The 24,920-nt window shown below is 47.1% G+C and overlaps 1 pseudogene; it reads left to right on the top strand.

Annotated features, from left to right (window-relative positions):
* Positions 1–24,411: 24,411 nt before the first annotated feature.
* Positions 24,412–24,642, top strand: LOC101705339 (TP53-regulated inhibitor of apoptosis 1 pseudogene; annotated as a pseudogene).
* Positions 24,643–24,920: the final 278 nt, after the last annotated feature.

The following is a 24,920-nucleotide window of genomic DNA, read 5'->3' as shown; positions in this document are numbered from 1 at the left end:
AGATTTCTCCTGGGATAAGGTAAGAATATTGACCAAATCTGTACATCGCCCACAGAGCAGCGCAGTGCACACAGGCAGGGTCCTGTACTTCCCAGGACTGAGTCCCAGCCCTGTCTCTTACTGGCTGTGAAATCCTCAGTGAGCTACTTAACTTTGGTGCTGATCAGTCTCCTCTATTCAAAATTACCTACGCTGTGGAATGACCGCACCACGACGCCTCACCAGATTAATATTTCTAACATACTGAAAACATAGCCTGATGTAAAATGGCCCCTTTATAAATATTGGCTGTGATTATTCCTGAACTCTAGGCACAGAATGAAGAGAAATTTTTTGCATCTTTAAGTAGAACAAAAAGCTATGGAATATATATAGACTTTTAATACCCAACACAAAATTTAAAATACAACCTTTATTCCCATCTTAGAGAAAGAGAAGCCAAGGCCCAGAAAGCTAAAGTAATTTATTCAAGGGCACAGAGCAAGTGGACAGAACTATGTTCCATCCCAAAGCCTCTTCCTCTCTGCAGGTGAGTTGTGTCTCATGAAAAGAACGGTCCTGCCGAGGTCCAGCCCTGCCTCCTGCTCATGAGAATAACTAGTGTCGGTCACAGCCATACACCCTCAGGCCTCTGCCCTGTGTGAGCGCTGCCCCTGGCTCAGCCTTCCCTACAGATTCATCTTCCTCACCCTCTTCACACAGATCCGGCTCCTGCACTTTCGTCCTCTCTGCCACTCTCCCTTCCCTGGCCTCCGTCCTCAGCACCCACTCATGAGGTGGGGTGTCCAGGACAAAGCCAGTCTGTAGCCATGTCTTTGGCTGATCCCAGCAAGGGAAGGGGCCCAATGCATGGCTCAGAGAGATGAGAGAGGCAAATGTGCAGCCTGAAGAGCAAGAAGACTGTCTTCACTGTCGAGCAGTACCAAGAAAAGCGGACAGATGCAAGATGGCCTGTGCCCAAGTGTGAAAATGGAGCTCCAATCCAAGCAACGAAAATATTGACCGCCAACCTGGCATGAGGCTGTCCCTGGGCACCGAGCTGAGCAGGATGCGAGCATACAGGGACAATGACCTCCTCCCTGAGGGAGGCGCCATCCAGCTCTGCACTATCTGGGCAGGAGTCACCACCCACATGTGGCTGAATTGAGGTGTACAGTAAATGTAAAATATGGACCATCTGTGTATTGAAAAAAGTATGTGCAATATTGTACTAATCATTGTATGTTAATTACCTGTTGAGCAAAATAACTTTTTAAATAATAGAGGTAAATGCAATACATTATTAAATTTTCTTTGATTTTTATTTGTTTCCTTAAGGCTACTAGAAACACTAAGATGATGCATGCAGCCTGTGTTACGCCGCTGTGGGATGGCGCTGGTCTACTCAGCAAGGTAGACACAGACCGACAGTGTAGAACACCCAGTTCTGACGTGTGTTCAACCAGATGCCCATCTGTCTCCTAGGAAGAGAGGGCATTCCCAAGGAGGGAAGCACAGCCATCGATTCCTTATTGTTCTCACAATATTCACTTGCCACCGAGCTTGGTAAAACTCTCTTCTCCTAGTTTCGCTTATGTGCACTAGGTCTGAGAGTAAATTCTCTGGGTGCAAGGACAACCTCCCCTCCCAGTTTGCACCCCGTTATGACCACCTTCACTCTAAGCACCTGAGCAATGCCTGCAGAAGCAAATAACTCCAACACGCAGTTTTCCAGGCCCACTCACACGTGCCTCGTATGTGAACAAGTATGCAGAGTAAAGTGAGCCTTTCTATCCAGTGTGGACAGGGCAGTCACAGAGATGTCATCAAAAGGAGGTGTTGGAGCATTACTCACCGCTGACCTCCAACCAGGGTCTCAGCTACATTCTTGCAACGTAATTTCTGACACAGCCTTAAACAATTCTGTAAGACAACTAGTGTTCTCCCATTTCACAGATGCAAACCCTGAGACCCGTATGGGATTATACATTTACCCTAAATTGGCATGTTACCAGAGGGCAGTGCTGGGAGGAGACGCCATGTCCGCCTGCCTTGAAGTCAGAGATTCCTCTCTGGGGCTCACCTTGCAGGAGGATTTCAGCTTCCACTTTGAATACACTGCGACATTCATACAAGCACTGGCCTGAGCATTTGGGGAGATAATTGGGTATAAACTTGTATCCTCTCTGTAGGAAGAAAATTCAAGGGTGTCATAAGTCACAGGATTTTGCTCCTTGCTGCATCCAGCAGCTGAAGACTGGGCCTCTCTTGGAGCTCCAAGTTGTGTCTTAGCCGGCAGGTTTACACTGTTCAGACTCCCAAACACACAACCTAAGCCTTGGAAACCAGCCAGGGGAGGAGGGAGGGAGAAAATATTTTCACAATTGCAGCAGGAACTTTCCAAGAGCTATTCCTGGAGCTGAGAGTGTTGACACAAGGCTGTCACAGAGAGAACGGGGAAGGGCTCTAATTTGGAAACATTTTAAACTGTGCGCTTGACAACGTATACTAGGTGGCAAAAAAAAAAAAAAACAGGACAGAGACAGGCTTAGACTAGGTAGCTGAACACAGGCTGGCACATTGGTGGTCCTGTTAGCACAATAATCCCATTTAACAAAGGGCAGTGTGGGGTGGTAATTGCTGGATTCAAATCCTACTTGTTACTTAGTAGCCACCTGACTGACTAAATGAGATCCTCTGTATCCCAGTTTCCTCACCTATGAAATGAACTCAATAATAATCCCTGTCTCAGGGAGTTGTTAGGAGGTTTAATTTCTTTCAAACATATGTAACATGCTTTCAGTGCTGTGAGTGGGAGCTATTCCTATCATTATTTTTAATGGGCTGTCCCAACGAGGGCCTTTGTTCTGGCTGCTGAGATGCGGTGAGACAAGGGTAATGAATCTCTCCCCAGTGGGGCCTGGAAATGGGAAGGTTGTCTTCTGTGAACATTTAGCAGGAAAAGAAGGAGAATACGAGAAAAACAAAGGCATAACAGAATCAGAAACTAAACAACTAAGCTATTAAAAATGCAAAGTTTATATAACATGGGAGCTTATATTTTCTAGGCGCATGTAGGCACAACTTCCCCATGTCTTTACCAGTCTTTTAATTATTTTCTTCCCTATATACCACGCTTTGAAAGGATGCATTCAATATGTCCTCATTAGGTAATAATTTAAAAGCTTCAGTTCCATATGTTATTTAGAGCTGGAAATAACTGCCCAGTGGCGCTCTCAAAACAGTTTAAAGTGCCAAGCTATCCTGAGTCGATAGAATTCTACTCTGAAGGGCAGTGTGGCAATGTGAATTAGATAAAATGCTCGGGATGTTCCTAAGATTCTGAAACCAACTAAATCCATCAAAAATATCAGGCAAACGTGAAGTACCAGGAACCACTACGGGGCTCTTTTTTTTCCCCCTGTTTCACCAGAAAGAGCTCACACATAAAGCTCAGAGTGACTGCCAAGCTGGACTAAGTGTGCAGATGGACAGTGTGGTGACTCTGGACTCCAGCTACTAAACGTGCGGTACCTACACTGATTGAGCTACTTTCTCATAAAGAGATTTTACATGAGATCTCACTTGGTAAAGAGAAAGGGACCAAAAGAAATCAAATTCTCATGGCAGTCGCCTCCAAATACGTTCATGCCTCCTCCATGTGGTAGGTGTTCAAGTAGGAATTTCCCCAGTGAAACCCACCCCCATGCTCCACCAGGTCTGGTTGTAAAAAGTTCAGTGTCACTATTTGTGAAAGGAAACTGAACACATTTGCTCTTGAAAGGAGGTTTGTGGATCAGGCCCAACCCCCCTCCCCCCACCAATTCCTGCTCAGCTTTTTCTTCACAGAGTCCCCTTCAAGCACAATAAGCAATTGTGGTAAGGGCCACAGGCTTTGCAGCCGAACTTGGAAGTCCGGATGCCATCTCCATCACCTCATAGCTCTGTGGCCCAGGGGAAGTTAGTGGCCCAGGGGAAGTTACCTCTCTGAGCCTCAGTTTCCTTATCTGTAAGGTGGTACTGCTGAGCTTATCTGCTACATAGGGTGTTGCAAGGATTTAGGAGATGATATATATTAAGTGATGGGCATAGTATATTGATCAGCTTTCCCATCACTGAAGCACAATATCTGATATCCAGGAGTTTAATTTGGCTCACTCACGGCTTCGGGGGATTCAGTCTGTAGATACAAGCCAGAAACATGGAAGAAGGGCATGGTAGAGCAAAGAGACTTAGCTCATGGCATCTGGGAGGCAGAAGAGGAACAACATGAGAGGAAAACCCTATATGGTACCCAAAATGACACCTTCAATACACACCACCAGAAATGTGCTTTATGAATGCACCAGGCAGCTCCCAAGCCAATCAACTTGACACAGTTGAGTTAAACCATCACATAAAGCATCTGGCAAATAGTGAGCCACAAATTCATGTCAACACCACTACCAGCTTTACTCCATGAATTAAGCTCTGAAAGTACTGGCATGTGTATCACAGTTGACAATGGGAAAAGTGAACCAATACATCTGAGACATCGTATCTTTGAACCCAGGAAGCAGGAGATGCCCTTGATACAAATTCTTTTCCTTTCATAGGTACAAGTTACAAGGCTGTGTGGTTATGGCACAAGAAAGCCAATATCCTGGATCATTTTTCTTTATCTCCCTACTCAGAGCACATGAAAGAGATTCCCTTCCTGCTTTGCCAAAGTCTCCTACAGAGTAGGTGGGAACAGAGGTAAGGTCTCACTTCACCTTTCCTCCAGCATAACTCTATGGTGTGAGATCTGCCTTAGGCCAGTTTTATTATCTAGTTATAGAAGGGCTAGATGCAAGGTGAATCAGCATTATTCAGAGAAGACAAGTGGATTCGCCAAGCCAAGACTGAAAAACAACTTGAAGACCTCAGGCTTGACACCAGGAGATGCACGAGCTCTGCACCCACATGGATAACACAGAGTTGGGGCCAGGCTCTGAGAATGGCTGTGTGGCATGTGGGCTTTCCAAGGACACCAGATGGATGCTATTGAGAAGCCCTCTTCCCCACTGGCCTGATGCCTGTTCCACCCAGATAGCTCCCAACACTACAAAGAGTGAAATGCACCCAGAAACTCCTCAAGCAGCCCATTCTGTCTATCACATCTTCCTCTAAGTAAGGAGCTGTATCAGTCAGCTTTCCCATTACTTAGACACAATAGCAGACACCTACAACTTAAAAAAAAAAAGCTTCATTTAGCTCATGGTTCCAGGGGATTCAGTTAATGGTTTCCTGGTTGCAAGGCAGAAATATCATAGTGGAAGGGTATAGCAGAGCAAAGATGCTTAGATCACAGCAGCCAGAAAGCAGAGCAGGGGAAGAGTGTTGTTGAGTCTCTTTATTTAATCATTATTTGTTGCACACCTATGTATTAGTTTAATATAATGTATTAGTTTAATGTATTAGTTATAAAACAGATCTCCCCAAAATTTAAGTAACTCAAAACCCTGATCACTTACTTAGTTCTGGTTAATCAAACTTAGTCTCACACACCTCTACATCAAAGGGCCTGGGGCACAGCCAGCAGTTGATAAATGCCATTGAATGAATTTAATAGCTATATAAAGTGAATTATCTTTTGAGTATTCTCTGAATCCAATTTGTGAGTAAGAAGTGGTCAGTGTGACTACATTTCTTTTAGCAAGCACATTTTAGCAAATGTATGTTCCCTGTTGAATCTCAATGTCTATGACAATCCCAGGCAAATAATAGGTGCCCTATAAGTACTTTCAGAAGAATGGATGCTCATCTCAGAACCCAATATTTCCCATAATCTCCTTGTACACCTATTCCACTCCACCATCTTCTGCAACTTCGTCAATGTCATCAGCCTCCTGACTGGAATCACGGCCAACTCTGTCTCTCCTCATCACACTAGCTGGAAGAATCCCATGGAAACATAGGTTTGATCATGTCTCTCTTGGACTCCAGTCTTCTCCTGAGCCCATTTCCTACAGAGTCGGGGTGACACTCTGACCATAGCCCACCCTTCCGGTTCCCTGTGCTCTGCTTCTCCTCCTTGTTCCTCTCCCTCCTTAGACCCCAGCACACTGGCTTCTGTGACTGCTCTCATTTCCTCACATTTTTAATTTATTATTCTCTACACTTTGAAGACTCTTCCTCAGCTCCCTTAATCCCTGTCCAAATGTTATTTTTCTCAGTAAGTTTTTCTCCTAAACATCCTATTTAACAATGCAACCATCAAAAAAAATCGCAAACTTCCTGCACCTTGCTTAAATTTTTTCCCCAAAGTACACTGGCCACCATCTGCCACACTATTTATTTATTTACTTTGCATATTGCCCATCTAACATCCAAGCTCCTTGCGGGAAGAATTGTTATTTGCTTGTTTATCGCTAAATTTCTAGCACCTATAACAGTGTCTAGGACAAAGTAAATCCTCAGGAAGTAACTAGGAGACTTCATAATATGTACCCAGTCCTATGACAGGTGTATTTTTCCGCAGTCAATACTGAATTCTCTCATGTGACCCATCCCACCATCCAGCAGGCAGATAATATACCCAAGAGAACAGAAAACTCTGCTCACAGAAAAATCTGTGAAATAATGTTAGTAAATACATTATTTATAGAGATGTAAAATTGAAACAAGCCAAATATCCATCAACCGTTGAAAGACTGAATGGAATGTGATGCGTGCACACACTGGCATGCAGTAAAAGGACTGAAGGGCCATGCTGCACAAGAAGCACCTAGGAAACATGAGGCAAGGTGAAAGCAGTTGGTCGCAAAAGATCTCAGGCTGTGTCATTTCACTTACAGAAACTGCTCAAAGCAGGCAAGTCCACAGAGGCAGAAAGTAGGTTAGTGTTTGTCAGGAGCTCAGGGCGGAGAGGTGGTAGGGAATGGAGACTGCTGCTGCTAAAAGACCTGGGGTTTCTTTGTGGGTTGTTAAAAGCTTTCTGGAATTCAATCGGGGTGATGGCTACACAACCTTTTGAATATACTAAAAGTGCTGACTTGGAAACTTAAAGTTTATTTTTCTAGTATGTGAATTATGTCTAATTTTTTAAAAGAAAACTTGCAGGATAAAAAGAGAAACCTTGGATCCACCATTATCTTTGCCATCCCCCAAGTTGGGTCTCAAATCCAGAATCACTCTAGTCAGAAAAGGAATTGCAACTTGTGTTATTTAAATTCATACTTATTGCCTTCGCCTCTGCTCTGTTTTCAGTACTGGTGTGTGAGAAAATAAAACAAACCAAATAACACTCCGTACCTTTAAAGAGCATCCTGTTGACTTGGAGTGCAAATAGATATGAACACAAATGCATGAGATTGAAGGGACCATTAGATGCTAGAAGAGAAGTGGAAATCCAGAGTAAAAGAACTGAGAAAGGAGTATTATCTATTAAGGAAGATTTGTTGAAACCAAAACAGAGAGAATGTGGGCATTTTGAGGAGACAAGACAGGAGGAAAGGAGCATTCCAGGCATAAGGAGCCTGAGAAACAGCATGAAATTCTCCAGAGGACAGTGGGGGGCTCAGAGAAGCAGAGTACAGGGCGGTCTGGCTGAAGAGATGCAGCCCAAAGGTACTCAGCCTCCTCCTACCGGGACTGAGCTTTATCCCCCAGGTAAAGGGTGTTGGCACAAGGTTCTTGAGCAGGGAGCTGACAGGACAGAACACATGTCCTGCCAAGGTGACCCTATGGGTAACAAGAGGGGCTGCAGAACACACAAGGTAAGCACAGAGCTGGAATTCAGGGAGTGGGAGTGACGAGGGATGAACATGCCCCGGGGCCATCTGGAGCCCACTGGACAGGAGGGAGGAGAGATGCGAGGTGGTGGGAAGCCTCTCCTCCTGGAAGAGCAGGCTTGTGGTGTTACCAATCCCCAGAGACCCCGGGAGTTAGGAGAAGGTTGATGGGAAAGAGTGAGTTACATGTAGATACTTTGGCTTGGAGGTGTTGGTGAAAGGTTTACAGGGAGATGCTCAGGCAAGGGGAAAATAGCAAAGCATTAATTATGTGTAAGAAATACCTGAGTATACACAGCCACCCCTCTGTATCCCCAGGTCTCCTCTCTGCAAACTCAACCACCGCAGATGGAAAAGGCATTTAGGTCTGCTATGGTTGTGTCCATAATAAACATAGACTGTTTTCTTCATCATTATCCATAAACAGGATAGTACAGCAACTATCTAACAGAGCTTACATCATGCTAGGTATCATAAGCCATCTAGACATGATTCAAAGTCCATGGGAGAACATGACCAGGTAATATGCAGTTTATATAAAGGACTTGAGTGTCCATGAATTTCAGTATCGTGAGGGGTCCTGGAATCAATCCCCCATGTAGACAAAGGGTGGTGCCCTTAAATGTATCCCAGACTTTCCGCAGCATTCCACATACATTATCCCATTTGATCTTATTCCCTCAACACAGAGAAATGCGCCTTTCTCTGATGGCACCCTCCTCCCAACCTCCCTCCACCTCCTGCCTCCTACCTCCCTTCCCACCCAAGTCTTCATCTCACTTCCTCCCTCTCCTCACTTCCCCATCTTCTCTCCCTTCTTCTGTTCTCTCCCCTCTCCTGCTGTCTACAAGAAAGACTCTTGGACTTGGATTTTCCATCAACCAAAGCAATGGGCACTGCTGAGAGTTCAGAGACTCCCAGAATAACTAGGCATCTTTGTCTCAGGATTGTATCTGTTAGGCAAACTGGAGTTAGACACCCATGCTGTGAAAGGTGCTGTTCTAGGTGCTGAAGACAGCGCAGTGGAGGAAACAGAAACGCCTGCCTTCAGGGAGCTTGTGTTCCACTGAGGGAGGATGAGAATAACAGATCAGAGAAGGGGTGGGGGCGACCCCATCTGAGAGTGGAAGGTAAGGGGGTCATCTGGAGGAGTGTGATGTGAGGGACAAGAGGGATGAGGGCCTCTGCTTGCTGGGCCAGCAGAAATCCCTCAAGCACTCCTGTCATGAACTGAACTCATGAGGTGGGTGCAGGAAGCAACTTTTCCATCCCCGACCACTGTCCTTCAAAGTAACTCTGCACTATTTCTCCCCTGGACCCTGGGGAACTCTCAGGCTGCTCTTAGAGTTTTCCCAATCACTACTAGATAATAAAATCCCCAATCACTTTTGATCACCAAAATAACCACCACCACACTCCCTTCAATTACAGTTATGTCTAAGTCAGGAAAATTACCCAGCTCTGGGCTGATTCAGTGTTGAAATTTATCACTTCTATTTTTAGGGCAGCTGCAGCCCCCAAAGTCAATGAAATGTTAGGTTGTTGCTCTATCTTTCAGTCTACCTTGTCTTTGTTGTTGTCTATTTGTTTGTTTGTTTACTGGTCCAGCGTTGGCCTGAGAGGAAGAACCAGAGGAGCACACTCGGGTCTGTTCCTCTGGTGCTGCTGTATCCAGCACTGCTGTTCTCCAGACTTGGAGGCAGGAAAGGCTGGTTCTTTCTCCCAAGAGGTCTTTGCAATTGGCTTCCCATAACAGTGTCTTTTCTTCAGGACCCTCATGCACGATTAATCAGGTCATGGGAACTACTTGGAGAATGTGCTGTGCATCACCTGGGGTTTAAAAGACCGAGGAGTGTGGTTTGAGTTTTCCCGAAATGTCCATGGTCAGCACTGTGCTTCCTCACAGAACCTGCACAGCAGAGAGGAAGGACAGTGAGTGGAGGAGGACACCCCTTACAGAGCTGGTGATGGTGACACTGGAGTCTTCCTCGTGGACAGGAATGAGGTGGTCATGTGATCATGCAAGGGCTGGGAATAAAGATGCTGCCACAGTCCACAGCCTCCCTCGCCCGGCTCTTCCCAGCTCAGTGGTGTCAAATTCTGAAGCAGTGGTCAGCAGGTTTCTGCAGAAGGCAGATGGTAAATGATTCCAGTTCTGCAGACAAGACTCTCTCTGGGGTGAACCTCAGCTCTGTTGTGGTAGAGGAAAATAGAAGGGAGAGGAGGAGAAAGCAAAGAATAAAAGAGAGGGAGGAGAGAGGAAGACAAGAAAGAAGGAAGGAAGAAAGGAAGGAAAGAAAAGAGGCAGGAGGCCAGTGCTCCCCTTCAAATAGAGGGCCTTCCCTATTCTTTATTCTTGCTGAAGCCTGGCAGAAATGTTCCTATTTTAGCATCCTGTGACACACAGGCTAGGAGGAAGTAAAGTGACAGAAACAAAAAGGGAGGTTGGAACCAACGCTTTAAGGCCTTGCTGGATATTCCCAAAGCCTGCTGCCAGCATTTCTGAAGGAACTGGCACCGCAGGGGCTGGGTCTCCTGGCTGTCACCTCTGCAATGAGATGGGTGTGGAGCAGCCCAGCTCCCTCTAAGACACGGTAGATTTAATTTTCCTCATTTTATAGATGAGAAGAACCTGGCATGGTGGAAATTAAATGACTTGTCTCTGGCCACACAGTAAGAGACAAAATCGGGGTTCAATTCCATTTTCCCATAACCCCCAGCACTGGTAGAGTAATCTATACAGTGATCCTATAGGCGAGGGTATTTGTTTGTACTAGTACTGTATTTACTGCTATGCTGTACTTGTTCTATATTGTACTGGTGTTCCTCTACCTGCTATAACAAACTGCCGAAACTTTAGTGGCTTCCAGCAGCACAAGCTTATTTTCCGACAGTGCTCAAGGTCACGAGTCCAACTGGTTCATGGGGCTGCACTCTCTCCAGGGGCACCAGGAAGACCCTGCTTCATGTCCCTGCCTCTCCAGTTCCCAGAAGGCACCTGCATCCCCCGGCCTGGGACTCCTTCCTCCACCTTCATCCCCAAAGCTGGCGTGCAGATCCTCTGATGTGACTCAGCCCTGCACTAGCCAGCTCACCACTCTCCGCCTGCCACTAAGCACCACGCATCTCTCCTAATAAAGGCGGTGATTACACTGGGCCCAGGAGGGTAAATCAGGATACGATTAGGGTCACGATTCTTGAATTAGTCACATCTGCAAAGTCCCTTTTACCATGTAAAGTAGCATAGTCACAGGCAATCAGACAGGAATATCTTTGAAAGGGGCACAGCATTATCCCACTTAACACAATTGCTGATTATCATCCAAGAGACAAACAGGCTCACCTGGAGAGAGAAAGATGGGGCCAACGAAGAAGCAAGGTGGATGGAGAATTCAGAAGGAGCGTGTGTCATGCACAACAAAATGCATGGACCTGTGGTACGCTGTATTAAGAAAACCAACAAAGCTCAGAAAGACAAACTCCATCTGATCTCACAGGTATGTAGAATCTTAAAAAGAAGAACAAACAAAAGTAGAGAGCAGAACAGGGGTTTCCGGAGACTGGAGTTGGGAGAGAGTTGGGTGGAGAAGAAAAGAGAGAGAAATTGGCCAATGGGTACAGAGGTCAGACAGGCAGGGTTGAGGCAGGTGTCCAGCTGCACAGGCCTGTCACCGTGGTTGATAATAAACATTTCAAACTAGCTAAAGGAGAGGACTTGACATGTCGTCAACACCCAAACAAAGAATCAGTGTTTGGGATGATGGCTGCACTAATTACTCGGATTCAATCATTCCACAATGTACACACATATTAAAATATGCGCAATTATAGCTTCTCAATTTCAAATACAATAAAACTTTAAGAAGGGAACATCTAAATGTACAGATAGTAGGGGAAAAGAGAAGCTGTAAAGAACTAAGAGAAGAGCTAGGTGAAAATGCTGTCCTAAAGCCTGAAGGAGATCACCCTAAAATTCTGGAGCCACAAGGTCAAAGGCTCATGGTTTGGGAGGACAGAGGGACGGCAGGTCAAGTGGGCAGCTGTGGGCAACCTTGGCAGGAGGGCAGTGTGGAGACCACACCACATGCTCGCCCACCCCAGGGAGCCCGTGAGCCTTGTGGGATCTGTCCATGCTGTGAACTCAGCTTACTGGAGCAGGAGGCAGATTCACCTGTCACTTGGACAGAATTTGAAAAGTCAGGACCTGGTCTTTGGCAAAGCTGCTTCATACAGTGAGAATATTTTCGTGCAGGGGATATTCTCATCTGATTGAGGAAAGGTGGAGGGCCTGGGGCCGGGAGGCAGTCAGACTCTCATACTTGGAGCCTCTGCATCCCTTTTATTTTATGTGGAGTCGCTGTCATTTCTGACGCTGGCGGTGTGCCGGTTCGATGCATATTTAATCGTGGTGGGTTCTCTTCACTCCCACTCCCTCAGTGCCCCGGCTTGAACCTTTCTTACGTACTAAGCCTACTCACCAAAGACCAAAACAACACCTCTTCCTTCCCATGCTGAAAGCAGGGTGCAGATTCTAGCTTAGCTTGAGCGGGACGCGGCTGGTTGGGCTCCCAGAGACGCTGATTGAGGGAGGCCCTGATGCCCCAGGGAGGACCACAAAGCCTCAGAAACCGCTGGCAGTTCCAGGAGGCACCAGCGTGCAAAGTCGCTGCCAGCAGCCTCATCTCAATTAGGCTGGTGCACAAAGCGGCAGGGAAGAGCAGAGCGCCCACAGAGTGAAGGAAAGGGAGGGAAGCATAGAAGATGACTAAAGGAGCTTCCTCCACCTCCACGTGGATGGGAGAAAGGAATTCAACATGCTACTCCCTGTAGAAAAGCAGGCACCACAATTAATGATCCCCAGCCCTTACCGCAACACCCCAGCTCTGACAACAACCCTGAGACACTGGGGTACGAGGGCCCCATCTTTCAGGATGGGGAAATTGAGGCTCAGTGAGGTTGGGGGAGTCCCTGCAGTCCCAAGGGTGGTGAGTGGCTGCAGCAAGACTGAGAGCTGCCTGGCTCCAGGGCCCATGTGAGTATTCTTCTTGCAGGCTCAGACTGCAGGATCCCTGAGTGCAAGGACTCTGTCCTGTCTTGCACTTTTTATCTGTCACCTCTCCACCTGCATTTGTCACTTTCCCATTGCTGGGACAAAATACACACCATCCATAACTGAAAGAAAGACAGATGTGTTTGGCTTACAGTTTCCAGGGGGGTTCAGTCCAAAGCCAACGGGCTTCAAGGCAGAAAGGGCTTGGTGGAAGGGCCTGAAGGAGGACAGCTGCTCTTCCTGCCTCAGCCTGTGGTGGGCAGGAGCAAAGAGAAGGGGACTGAGATGGGAATGCGGCCTGCAGGACTCGCCCCTAGTGACTCACTGCCAGCCAGGCCCCCTCTCCTAAAAATAAATTCAGCTACGAACTCGTCGTTGCTCCTTGACATCTGTGAGAGGAGACAGACCCAAAGCTCTGTGGATCTGTGCAGTGAGGACGGACGGCACCTAGGCTGTGTGCCAGGCAGTAGGCCACGGACAGGCAGTCGAGGATGTGCCACAGCACAAAATCCCTACCAAGCTCTCCAACTGTGCCTGGCACTGTGCTGGCTGCTTGGCATGCACTGTGTCTTTTCATGGGTGTGGGAGGAGGGTGCATTTTCAATTGGAGCAAAGTGACCGGTGTAGGGGTGAATATGCAACCCATGTAGAGGGGACTAAAGAAGTTCAGAACATTCTCCCATGTCTCTGCTTAATAAATATTTGTTCACACCCTCCCTGCACTGGGCAGATGCTGTGCTAGGGAGAGGGACAGAGCAGCAACCATATGGGGTCCAGGAAAGAGGCTGATAACACAGATAGCATACGGTGACTGTGACAAAGTCACGAAGTTAACATGCCAGAGCACAGGACCACAGCTCCAGTACCTTTGTGAGACACTAATCACAGCGGGTATTAGCATGTATTACCTCACCTGAGCCTCGCAACAACACAGGCAGGCTGGAGAGTCACAGGTGCCCTCACCTGACCCAGGAGGGGACTGGAGGAAGGGCCTGGCTGAAGCAGGCAGCTCCTCTGATCAGATGTGGGGCTTCTCTTCCTCTACCAAAGCCCTGTTCACACACCCAAGTCAAGGGAGATGCAAGGGACGCCCACCTTCTCCTTGATTTGCTGACAGCAACATTTAGGCTGTGTTTCATTTTCCAAAGCATTTTCCTTTCTGTATAACAGTGGAGCATCTCAACAACTCTGTTAAAGGACAAAAAACATCCATCGATAAACAACAAATGACAACAACAAAACTCACAAGGATCACAGACACCATTTCCTCAAAGCTGCATGGGTTTTAAAATTGGAAGAAACAAATCACAGACCCTCATCTCCCTGCACAGAATCCTCTGCCATACTACATGACAGCATCCAGCAATCGCTGTGTGCAACACGTCACCAAGCAGTTCCTATGTGCCGGGCTGTGCCCCAGGTACTGGAGATGTGAATGTCATGTGGGGATTCACTGAGAGCAAGCAGCCTGCCACACTCCAGAATTACCTGGCTAGGGCTGTTACCAGGCAAGGAGCCACCCAGAGAAAAGAGGAGCAGGCTGCTGGCTGGACGCAGGAGTCACACAGGCAGAGACATGGCGCCCTGACACTCCCAGGGGACGCGGCTGGACAGGATACAGGTGAGACAGGAGAGGAAGGAGAGGGTCAGGGTCAGAAAGAAGGGGCCTCCTGAGAGGTGAATTCAGGCAACACTGGGCCTGTGCACACCTGTGATTGGGAGAAAGCAGCCATGACAAACTCACAGTCAAAGGGGGGAAAGAGCTTGAAGACTAAAAAGGCAGGTGAATTATCAGAAGGAATAATGCATCTGAGAGAAGTCTGGAGGTACAAAGATTTTCTGACCCCTCTGAGAAGAATATAAGAGAGAGGTTAAAGGATACTAAGCCCTCTAGCTCAAGAGGCTGGGAGTAGGAACCAGACTGAGCATCGAGGGGATGCCAATGCCACCCGGTGAAGCAGGGAGCAGGAGGGGAGACACGCAGAACCTGGAAGCCGACTCACAGGAGACGGATGCTGAGCCTTTGGCAGAGTTTTATGATGATGCTGACAAGGGAATATCTACTAGGGCAGCCGGACAGACTCCACCAAGGCAGGATGTAGGAAACAACCTTTCAAGAGTGGGACCGGCAGCGGGGTGCTGTGCCAGGCCCTTGTAATTCTAGCACTTGGGAGGCTGAGGCAGAAGAATTGCAAGGCCAATTTAGTGAAACCTTGTCTTTAAAAAATAAATAAAACACCAAGAGATGGAGGGAAGGAGGGAAATAGAAGGAAGTAATAGAAAAAAAATGGTGTGTGCTATGTGCGTGTACCAGCTTCTCACAGGGAATGTGATTGTTACATTCTGCAAACATGCACTAATAAAAAATAAAAGTTCAACAAAAGGCAAAAAAAACAAGCACATATATAATAAGGGTTTGGAGTGTGACTTATTGTTAAAGAGCTTCCCTAGCATGCACAAGGCCTTGAGTTCAAACCCAGGACCAAAAGGGAAAAGAAGAGAATGGAATTGATAAAGGATCCATGAGAGAAGGATCGGTACTTCATCAGAGTGAGATAGACAGGTTTTTCCCTTGGCGAAATCTTGACTCAGCTCGGAGGCTGAATGGAAGGGGCAGAGGAAACAGGAGATGTAGGATGGAGAGGAAGCCCCTGAGGAACAAGGTCTCAGAGGACGGGAGACAGCGGACAGAGCTGAGCATTTCTCTGAAGCACTCCTCATGTTAATCACCTGATCCTCCATTATGGATTCTACTGCTGCAAAGCAAACTACTACCCCATATGTAAAATGTAATGTAAAACAACCACCATTCTGTTCCAGGTGCTGCTTCTGTGGGTCAGGGATTCAGAGAGAACACAGTGCGCCAACCCTGCCTGAGCCCGGGCACCGGCCTTGTTACAACGTGGCAGCAGCATCTCAAGAGGGACAACGGTCTTCTAGGTGTCACCAGTCCCATTTTGCTGAAAAAAAGCTGAAAAAGTTCAGTTTCCCAAAGCTTTACAGTGTCTCCACAACACCATCATGCCATGCAAAAATCTGGGAAAAGATACTCTAAAGTCTCAGAAGGAATTGTCTTGGAGTAGTGTGATTTTTACTTGCTTTTAGATTCCTTGTACATTTTTTTAGTTACCCGCAAGCATTATGCATTGTCACATATTAAAAGTTTCTGTTTGTTTATTTGAGATAAACCATTCTCAAAGCAGACTCATAATCCACAGGACCTGTTTGTTTTCAGAACAAGCCTGAGTGTTTTCTCCTGGGTGGAAACACAAACCAGACACCTGCTAGTGCATATCAAGAATTTTGTACTGCATTGTCAGGGGAAGAGTTCCCCACACCACAGGGCTACATCACCTTTCCTAGCCAGGCAAAGGACTAGCACCACTGAGAAGCCCCCTGACATGAACATCTGCCTCAGAGGTGGGGCAGGAACAGCCCAGGGCACCACTAAGCCCCCTGTGTTGTCATTGGCCACACAGACTGGGACCAAACACCCTGGTCAAGAACCTGGGAGCCTCGCTTAATGGAACAAACAGAACTCTGGGTAAAGGGCTTTTCTGTCCTCAGAAACTCATCCAAGAGTTGCTGAAACCAAACCACACGGCACACACACTAAGCCTGTTTCCTCTGTAGCTACACTCCTGGTTAATGCCCTTTAAGTTGGGGTCTTTAATAATTTAAATCAAAATAAATGGATTTTAATTTCCATTAAAAATTACAAATGTCAGGTTTAAATTGCTGTAGATGAAGAATAATCAAAATGTAGCCTCAAATCCAACTTATCCTTTCTGCAAGTGTGCCTGGCACTATGCCTAACCCTATTTCACACACACAAGGACTTCTGTCTTCCCAGTACTCACCCTGCCTTCCTCTCAACCCCAAGGCAGGCAGTGCCAGCCGGGGTTGGGTGTCTGAACTCAGCCTCTGCCCTCACCTGGAATGTGAGATTCTTCTTTTGGATGAAGAATCAGGAGACCAGTTAGCTGAGTGGCTTTGTACAGGTGCTGCATTATTTAGTCACCTGTAAAATGAAGAGGAAGAGGAGTGGACATTTTTTAAAACCCTTCCAGCCCTAAAGCTGGCGGGTATCGAGTCACGGATGCAAACTGGTCTCCTGCAGCATCAGAACTGCCCTCCTGTCATCAGCCACACACTCACAAATTATCCACCAGGAGACCTGCAAATGCTGCCATCCACTCCTGCCAGCCCCACAGCAAACAGCTGCACCAAGGTCTCGCCCAAGGAGAAGACACCTGCACCGCACAGACCCGGCAGGCTGCCCTCGCCCTCCTAGGCAGCGTAAGAGAAGCATTTCCCACACCGAAGCTGCCTTCTTATAAAGAAGGATTTGACGTCTCCTCCACGCTTGGCTTCCCACTGCCTGGAGTTTAACTTGTTTATCAGAATTGTCTGTTTAGCCATTTACATTTTCCCACCAGACTCTAAAGCACACCAGGAAAAAGCTGCATGTTCTCTTGAGTGTTTGGGCACCAGCAACTAACTCAGAGCTGGGTGTGCTGGGCACTGTGTCTCCCCACAGGCCCGCCTTGGGGAAGACTAGGGCTGGCCACCTGTTCTCTGGCACTTCTCCCATTAGGAGGTGGGCTCTCAGCCAGACCGGGCACCTCACACCGGAATCCCAGCACTCTGGGAGCTGAGGCAGGAGGATCAAAACTTCGAGCTACTCTGGGCAGCCCAGTGACTTAGCACAACCCTGTCTCAAAATAAAAATAAAAAGGGAGCTGGAAATACAGCTCAGTGTTAGGCCCTGGCTTCAACTGGCAGTACCAACAACATAAAAAGAGTTTGGGTTTCTGCCCACTTACTTGTGATCCAGGCAGACAACCCAGTTGGCATCATTCCCAGTTGTAGATGAGGAAACTGAAGCGCAGAGTTGTAATGTTCAAGGTCACTCAGCAAGCAGGTGGCAAGTGGCAACCCAGAATTCAAATTGAGCCTGTCAAAGTCCAAAGCCCTCTGTAACCATAAGGATATCGTGCTTCCCAAAGTTTAGCAAGACTGTGCATGTTTATGCACTTTAACTGTGTAACTTTCACGTTCTTAGGGTATGTGGGTTAGGATTGGAGTGAGTGATGAACAGATACATGGTCTACACATACTGTTTTAGAAGCATGGACTTTTATAGGCTTAATAATCAACTTGAAGTTTCCCTCACTTTAGAATTGCCTCTGGGGCACAGGGATGTACACAAGTGAGAGTCGCATAGACAGACCGCGTGTGTTAGCTGCTTTTCCTGAGAGGGTGCCTGTCACCTGGTGCAAGCAGAGGCAGGAGACAGGAGCTGCAGGACAGTGCAATCAGCAGTGACTCCTGCCTCCCTTCCGGCCTCCAGTGACAAGCCCTGAAGACCCAGGCTCCTGGAAGGTTACAGATTCTGCAGTACTGGGGCAGAACAGCAGAAAAGACCCAATTGGGGTCAGCAAATGACAGCTCCTGGCCAGATCTAGCCTGCCACTGGTTTGCATACAGCCCACAGCCAAAGAATGCTTTTACACTTACTAATGGTTGAACAAACTAAAAGAAAGCCATTGTGTGCGCTGTGAAAATGACGTGAGGTACAAATTTCAGGCTCTATCAGTAAAGTGTTATCGGAACATGGCCGAGTTCACTTGTTTATTTTCTCTCTGGCTGCTCTCCCATCACGCAGGTGAGGAAACTGAGGTCAGACCCAGCTGGAGTCAGAGGGCCCCTGGCTGGCAGGTTCCAGTTCCACAAGTGCCCTCGGGCAAGTCTGGAGACAAATGTGTGTCAAGTTCAAAACGCAGCTCCTCCTTATGTCCCCAAAGTTCCAGCAGACAAGTAGGTTTGTATTTCCAAGGTAGAATAACGAACATAATGAGTATAACATAAGCGAATTGCATGTGTAAAGGCACGTTCTGCTTGAAACGGAAAAAACATGTCATGAGAGCGATCCAGCTTTGGGGCTCAATGTTTGCAGTTAGTCCCCCCGAACCCTACTCGAACTTCCTCTGTGCCTGCTGTTCTGGTTAAGAAGGGAGACGAGGCAGACAGAAGCGGAGAGGACTTCAGCACACACTGGGCCCTCAGGGATGGGCTGTGCTACTCTCATTTTGCCTGGGGACACCAAAGCTCAGAAAGAACCAGGAAACACAACTGGGGCCTCTGCTCGGAGCAGGGAGGAGTGAGGGAAGAATGGGACTGACTCCTTTCTCCCAGCCAGCGGATCCCTCTCCGCCTTGTCCTCCCATGGGACATCTGCTTCACTCTCCTGCATGAAACCAGGCCTGTGGTGGGCAGGGGCCACCTCAGGGAGGTCAGTCTCCACAGATGCAGATGAAGTTGCTGTCATAGCAGTCCCAGACCCTGCTTCCTCCATTACAGATGTCTTTTTGAGGCAGGCTCCAGGAGCTGATAATAGCACCTTAATGACCTTTCCCATCTGCCTCATTGCGCTCATCTCAGGATGAAATGGGCCGCAGGAAGGGTTTGCAACTCTGTTCTCAACTCCAAAGGCTCCCGAAAGATAACTCCACGCCTTGTGCAAAGTTATGACAGGAAGCCCCACACCGGGCCCCTGTGATAAGCTCTCTGCACACATTGCTGGAGACTGACAATTATTTGGCAAAGGTGTGGTGTCCGCTGCTCCAAGTGTGACTTTGGACCAAAGAGTCGTAACACAGATCCGGGGCCTAGCCCATAACAGCGCTCTATCTCCTCAGGGCCCGGCTGAGATTGCTTCCAGGAGGAAATCAGTGCTTCTAAACCCCTACCTGGCCTGAGCATAGCAGCAGGTGACCACCTTGGATACATATCAAAAGGACGGAGAGAGGCATGCTCAGCTTTTCGGGGTGTAGGCTTGGGTTGAGAGAATTTTAGCCCTAGACTCATTCTTAGCCCTGTACCCAGGCTTCTGCTGGATTTCACCCCTAGTCCTGCAAGATCCACATAATCAGTGAGTCCCTAATGTGTGGCCGTGGCCTGGACCAAGGGATCAAGAAATGTAAGAAGAGAGGAAAGAGAAGAGGGGAAGGGGAAGTAAAAAGAATTGAGATGTGTTATGTACATGTACAGGTTCCACACCATGCGTGTGATCCGTATGTGCTGAGAATGCACTAATAAAAACTTTTATAAAGTAAAACTACTGGGCACACTTTCACCAGGCAAGCTTACAGAATTCTATTTCCTCCCCCTTTACTTTGGTTCCCCACCCCAGAAACAAAACGGAGGCCCTGGCGTTGTGGGACTCTTCCCGGGCCAGATCTACAAGACTGCTCAGTCTTCCCCTGCACTTCCCTCCGTGCTCCAAGAACACCGCACTTCCTGGCATCCCCAGACGTGCAGCAGGCTGCATCCTGCCCCTAGGCCTTTGCACATGCTGCACTCTCGGTTCAGGGGTCTGCTTCCTCACTTGGTGCCTGCCTGGTTTTTCCTCCCCTTCATGGCTTGGTGCAGAGGTCGTCCTCCAGGCTGCCTTTCCCTGGACCTCCTGGAGGAGGCGCTGCCCCCTCTGTGCTCTGTAAGTCTGCTCATTGTTACACCATGCAGGCTCCCTGAGTTGCAGGGGAGACAGAGGGGGCAGAAGGGGCATCTGCTGGCCCTCGCTGAGCTTATTCAGGGCCACCACTAACAACGGTTGAGTTGTAGCTGTGATCAATGCCACCAGTGAACAGAACGAGAATGACAGAGACCAGGGAAGCTGCACCCCTGATGCAAAATTTAAAGGAGAGCAAGAAATGGTGAAAAGATTACTATTTAAGGCAATATTTTTAAAAATCAAAATTAATGCAAAAGCATCCATGCTACACAAGCCCTGCAAAATGTAAGCAGTGACCAGCACCTTGGCACCTTGGAGCTGAAGGCAAAAGGAAAATATGTGCCCCTATCAGCACAGCTTTGCATATTTTAATGGCTATTTTCCCCAGAACATTAAAGCAGCTGAGAAATTAAGTCAGGTGTATTAAAACTCATGCTGTTTGGTGTTCCAATATTTTATTGCTCCAAAACAGAATTTACTATAATTTTGCTTGAGCTTAAGTTAATTTAAAGATCATGTAAGATCACCACTTGATCATGAGAGGCTGTCGAGCATGGCAATCCTCTCCAAGGACAGTGAAATAAGAAAAGAAGTAGATACTGAAAATATTACTGAGCGTTCACTTTCAACAAAACCAAGAGCATACATTTCCCCTGTTCTTTCAGGCACGTGCTTTGCTCAGAACAACATGGGTCTTCATTTAAAATTTGCAATTTTGTTCATCATTACTTATTTTGCATTACTCTTGATAGTTTAAACTATTTCATTAAAATATAATTTACCTTGAATACTGAGGAGTTTGGGGGCAGACACTTAAATTTGGCACCCTGAACTGAATCCCTCCCTGGCCTCACCCCTGTACCAGCCTCGTCAAAGAAGAGCAGAGGAGGCCAGGGCTGGGGATTTAGCTCAGTGGTTCCGGCGCCTGCCTCACAAGCGCGAGGTCCTGAGTTTGATTCCCCGGTAATGAAAAAAAAAAAAAAAGAGCAGAGGAGGCCAGCTTTAGGCTAGGGGCTAGAGAAGGCTCCCAAAAGGGTGAGACAGAGGAGCTGCGTCGTTAGAGACAGACTGCAAGGCCCTGCCTGGAGGTGAGCCCCCCAGGGCAAAGAAAAAGGAGTTTGTTAAAGAATAACAGTAATCATGCCCACACACAGAGGCATCATCCTAAGGGATGTAGACACTTGTTTCTCCTTCACTGTAAACCTGAGGCTGGCATCAGTTTCTCCATTTTCCAGGATTCAAACTAGGACAAGATGGGTGAAGTTGCCTATTCCAAGTCACGCAGCTGAGAGCTGACAGAGCTAGAGACTCAGGCACTCCCAGGCCAGTGCATTCTGGAAACTTTCTCACTCAAAAGGAAGTTCCTTGGGCTAGAGAAGAATTTGTCACCAGGAGGCCAGAGTGAGATGCAGGACCATAGCTTCCGACCTTTGGAAGGTCCCAGGAGAAAGTTCAGGCTCTGAGAAGCAGTAGCTGGTGCCATCTTCCGCTCTGGTTGACCTTGTCTCTTTCCTTCCACTCCCATCTGTGCAAGTGGCCTGAGGCTGTCTTCCCAACCTGGAAACATTTTTCCAGACGACCCCTTCGTCCAGGAGATCCCCATACAGAGGGAGACCGATTGGGGGCATCTTTCTACATCTGCTTTATAATTCCCATGAGGCATCTGGGGCGAGCTGGCATGGATTGCAGCACACTGCCTAGAGAGCTGTGGGGACACAGGACACACCCCAGTAGAAACCACAGTGTCTTCGGCTGCCAAGTGCAAGCAGTGCATCTTGCCTACACAAGGTGACAAAGAGAAGGAGAACAGCACCGAGCTCGTGCCATCAGGCTGCCTGGGGCCCTGGCTGAGTCACTTAGAACCTGCAAGCCTCAGTGTTCTCCCTCCACAATGGGGTGTCTCCTGGTCACAACACCTCCCTCCCTCCCTGCATCCTCCCAGCTCACCCTATCCCCAGTGCTCCCTGCCCTGCACCAGCAAGCTCAGCAGCCCCTCAGTTGGGACCAAAAGCTCCCACCCCCTGGTCTTCTTAAACTGCTCACATCCCCCTATATCTGCTCCAAAACGAGGTACTTCCTGTGGCCCAAGAGTCAAGACCCCTTTTGCTCCCCTGCCAGCCCTGTTCACAGTCAAGGCCTCCTCTCCAACTCCAATTCCCTTGGCAATGAGCCATTAGTTAGCAGAAGTTTGGGGAAGTAGTTCTGTGTCAGATACAAGCTGTGTTCCAGTCCTCTGCAGGCTGGCCTTATTTTTAGCAGTCCTCCCAGGCTCCTGCACACTTCTCCAAAGGCCCCTGGCTGCAGTCCTGTCAACAGGAGCAGGGAGGTGCCTGGATACAAATAAGATACACACCACGTTCCTTTTACATAAATATTTGCAGCTCCTAACCAGCAGGTCCAACAGTCCAGCCTTCTCCCTGAAAACCTGTTTCTTCTTCTCCATGTCCCAACTCCTTTCTTTTCCTATTTCTGGTTCACTGCCAGGAACAATCATTTCCATTTCCTCATAAACCAGCAAGCAGAAGCTCCCTTCTCCAAATACAGAGATATTGGAGAGGGAGGGGCCATGGAACCATATTAGGTAATCACTCAGGTACTCTCAGGGGAAATCCAGGGAAGGGGAAGGACTCATACATACACATGCAAACACACGCACACACAAACACACATGTGAGAAGGTTTCAGATTTTAAGAAAACTTGTTGCTAAGAAACTGGGAGTTGAGTCATATAAATACCCTCAACTCCAGTAGTAGAGTTCAGAACTGACATTGTTGAGTCCAAAGGACAAAAGCCACTGTTCTGCTGACCCTGGTATGTGTGCACGTGGGCCAGCCTCTCTTTGGGGGATATATGGGACATGAATTCAAATCCCTTGGTCAAGTTACTAAGTCACTTCAGCATCTGTTTCCAATTTTCAAAATGGGATTATGAATAATGCCTTCCTGTAGGGCTACTTGGGTATTCAACAAGGCAATCTTGGAAGGTTCTTTATAACTGAGCCCTGATTTGCCTACCATGGGCACCCACAATCACAAAGGGATCTTTCTAGTTGCTATTTTCACTGCATCTGCTCAAGGACCCCATGCACTCTCCCCACAGAATAGGAGCTCCTGAAAGTGAGTTTGGTTCTTAGTTATTTTCTTGCCACTACAGCACCCAACACAATAGCACCTACTCAATATTGTCTGAAGATGAAAAGCAAGATAATGTCCTCCTTGCTTATTGATCAGCATAGTGCAGCTCATAGAAATCAGGCAACCCCAGGGCTACCTCCAGCCCCTGTCTTTCACCAATCCATGGGTCTCTCAAGCTGCCTCATGTATAAAGATGATTGGGAAACAAAACAGAAATTCACAGATGAAAATCAAAGGATGGTGAAATAAATAGGGCACACGTGTGTAAATACCAAATAGTTTCTCTAGTGTGAGAAACTGAAAGTGTAAATAAGGACTAAAAGTGTAACAGATAATGTGAAATAGGAAGAAAAGGTCCAAAGGGGTCGGGGAAGTGGGAGGGGAAGGGGAAAGAAGGGAAAGGAAAAATTATGAGAAAAGAAAAAAATGGAAACAAAGTCTGTGTAAATAGGGAAGGGGGGAAGGGTGCACAGGTAATGGGGAAAAAATAAGAACCAAGATATATCATGTACAGGTACAAGCACCCAATGATAAATGTAAATGCATTGTATACCTACAATGTATCAATAAAAGAATTTAAGCAAAAAAAAAAAATCAAAGGATGGAAAAAAGTATTCCACACAAGAACCTGAAAAAAACAGGAATAGAAACCTTATTTTCAGACAAAGTAACCTTTTACCCAAAACTGGTCAGAAGAGGCAAAGAAAGTCACTACATATTGGTTATAGGAAAAATTCAATAGGAAGAGATAACAATTATAAACATATACAGGACCAAATACAAACACACCCAACTTCATAAAACAAACACTACCAGACAAAAAAAAATCAGGGAAACATCAATACAGTTATACAGGACCTCAGTACCCCAATATCACAAACTGATTGACTAGACAAAACAAAATCAACAAAGAAATATGAGAGTTGAACCACACCTTTAAACAAATGGATTTAATAGATATCTACAAAGCCTTCGCCATGAACAGCGTCGGAGAGGCTTGCACTGATAGGAAGTGCTAGTACGACCAGTGCTTCAATCGCTGGTTTGCCAAGAAGTTTCTCAAGGAAGACAGTTCCAGGAATCAGTGCACTGATCTCTTCAAGCACTACCAGCAGTGTGTTCAGAAAGCAAGAAAGGAGAAAGAGATTCCTATTGAAGGACTGGAGTTCATGGGCCATGGCAAAGAAAAACCTGAAAACTCTTCTTGACCTTGAAAATGGATTCATCAGGAAATTAAGGACTCTGCATTTTATCAACTAAGGCCCTGAATATAGCCATGGGACTGATGAGTTTAAGAGGAAGGAGTTTTATTTCTTCCTCGATGTTTTCCTCTCACTTGTAAATGATGAACAATCACTCTGCTTTGAGATGATTTCTCACTTGTTCTGGCATCTTGGAAGAACTCAATGTGCTAAAATTGAACCATTTCTTGTGATTATTATTGCAATATGTGGTCTGGAATTAGCTTTAAATATATCTTGTGTGT

This window comes from Heterocephalus glaber, unplaced genomic scaffold, assembly GCF_053883595.1.
Source record: "Heterocephalus glaber isolate CG9 unplaced genomic scaffold, H.glaber_assembly_v1.0 deba00000281, whole genome shotgun sequence".
In the NCBI taxonomy this organism is placed as follows: Eukaryota; Metazoa; Chordata; class Mammalia; order Rodentia; family Bathyergidae; genus Heterocephalus; species Heterocephalus glaber.
The sequence above is the reverse complement of the archived record's forward strand: the minus strand, read 5'-3'. Positions and strand labels throughout refer to the sequence as shown.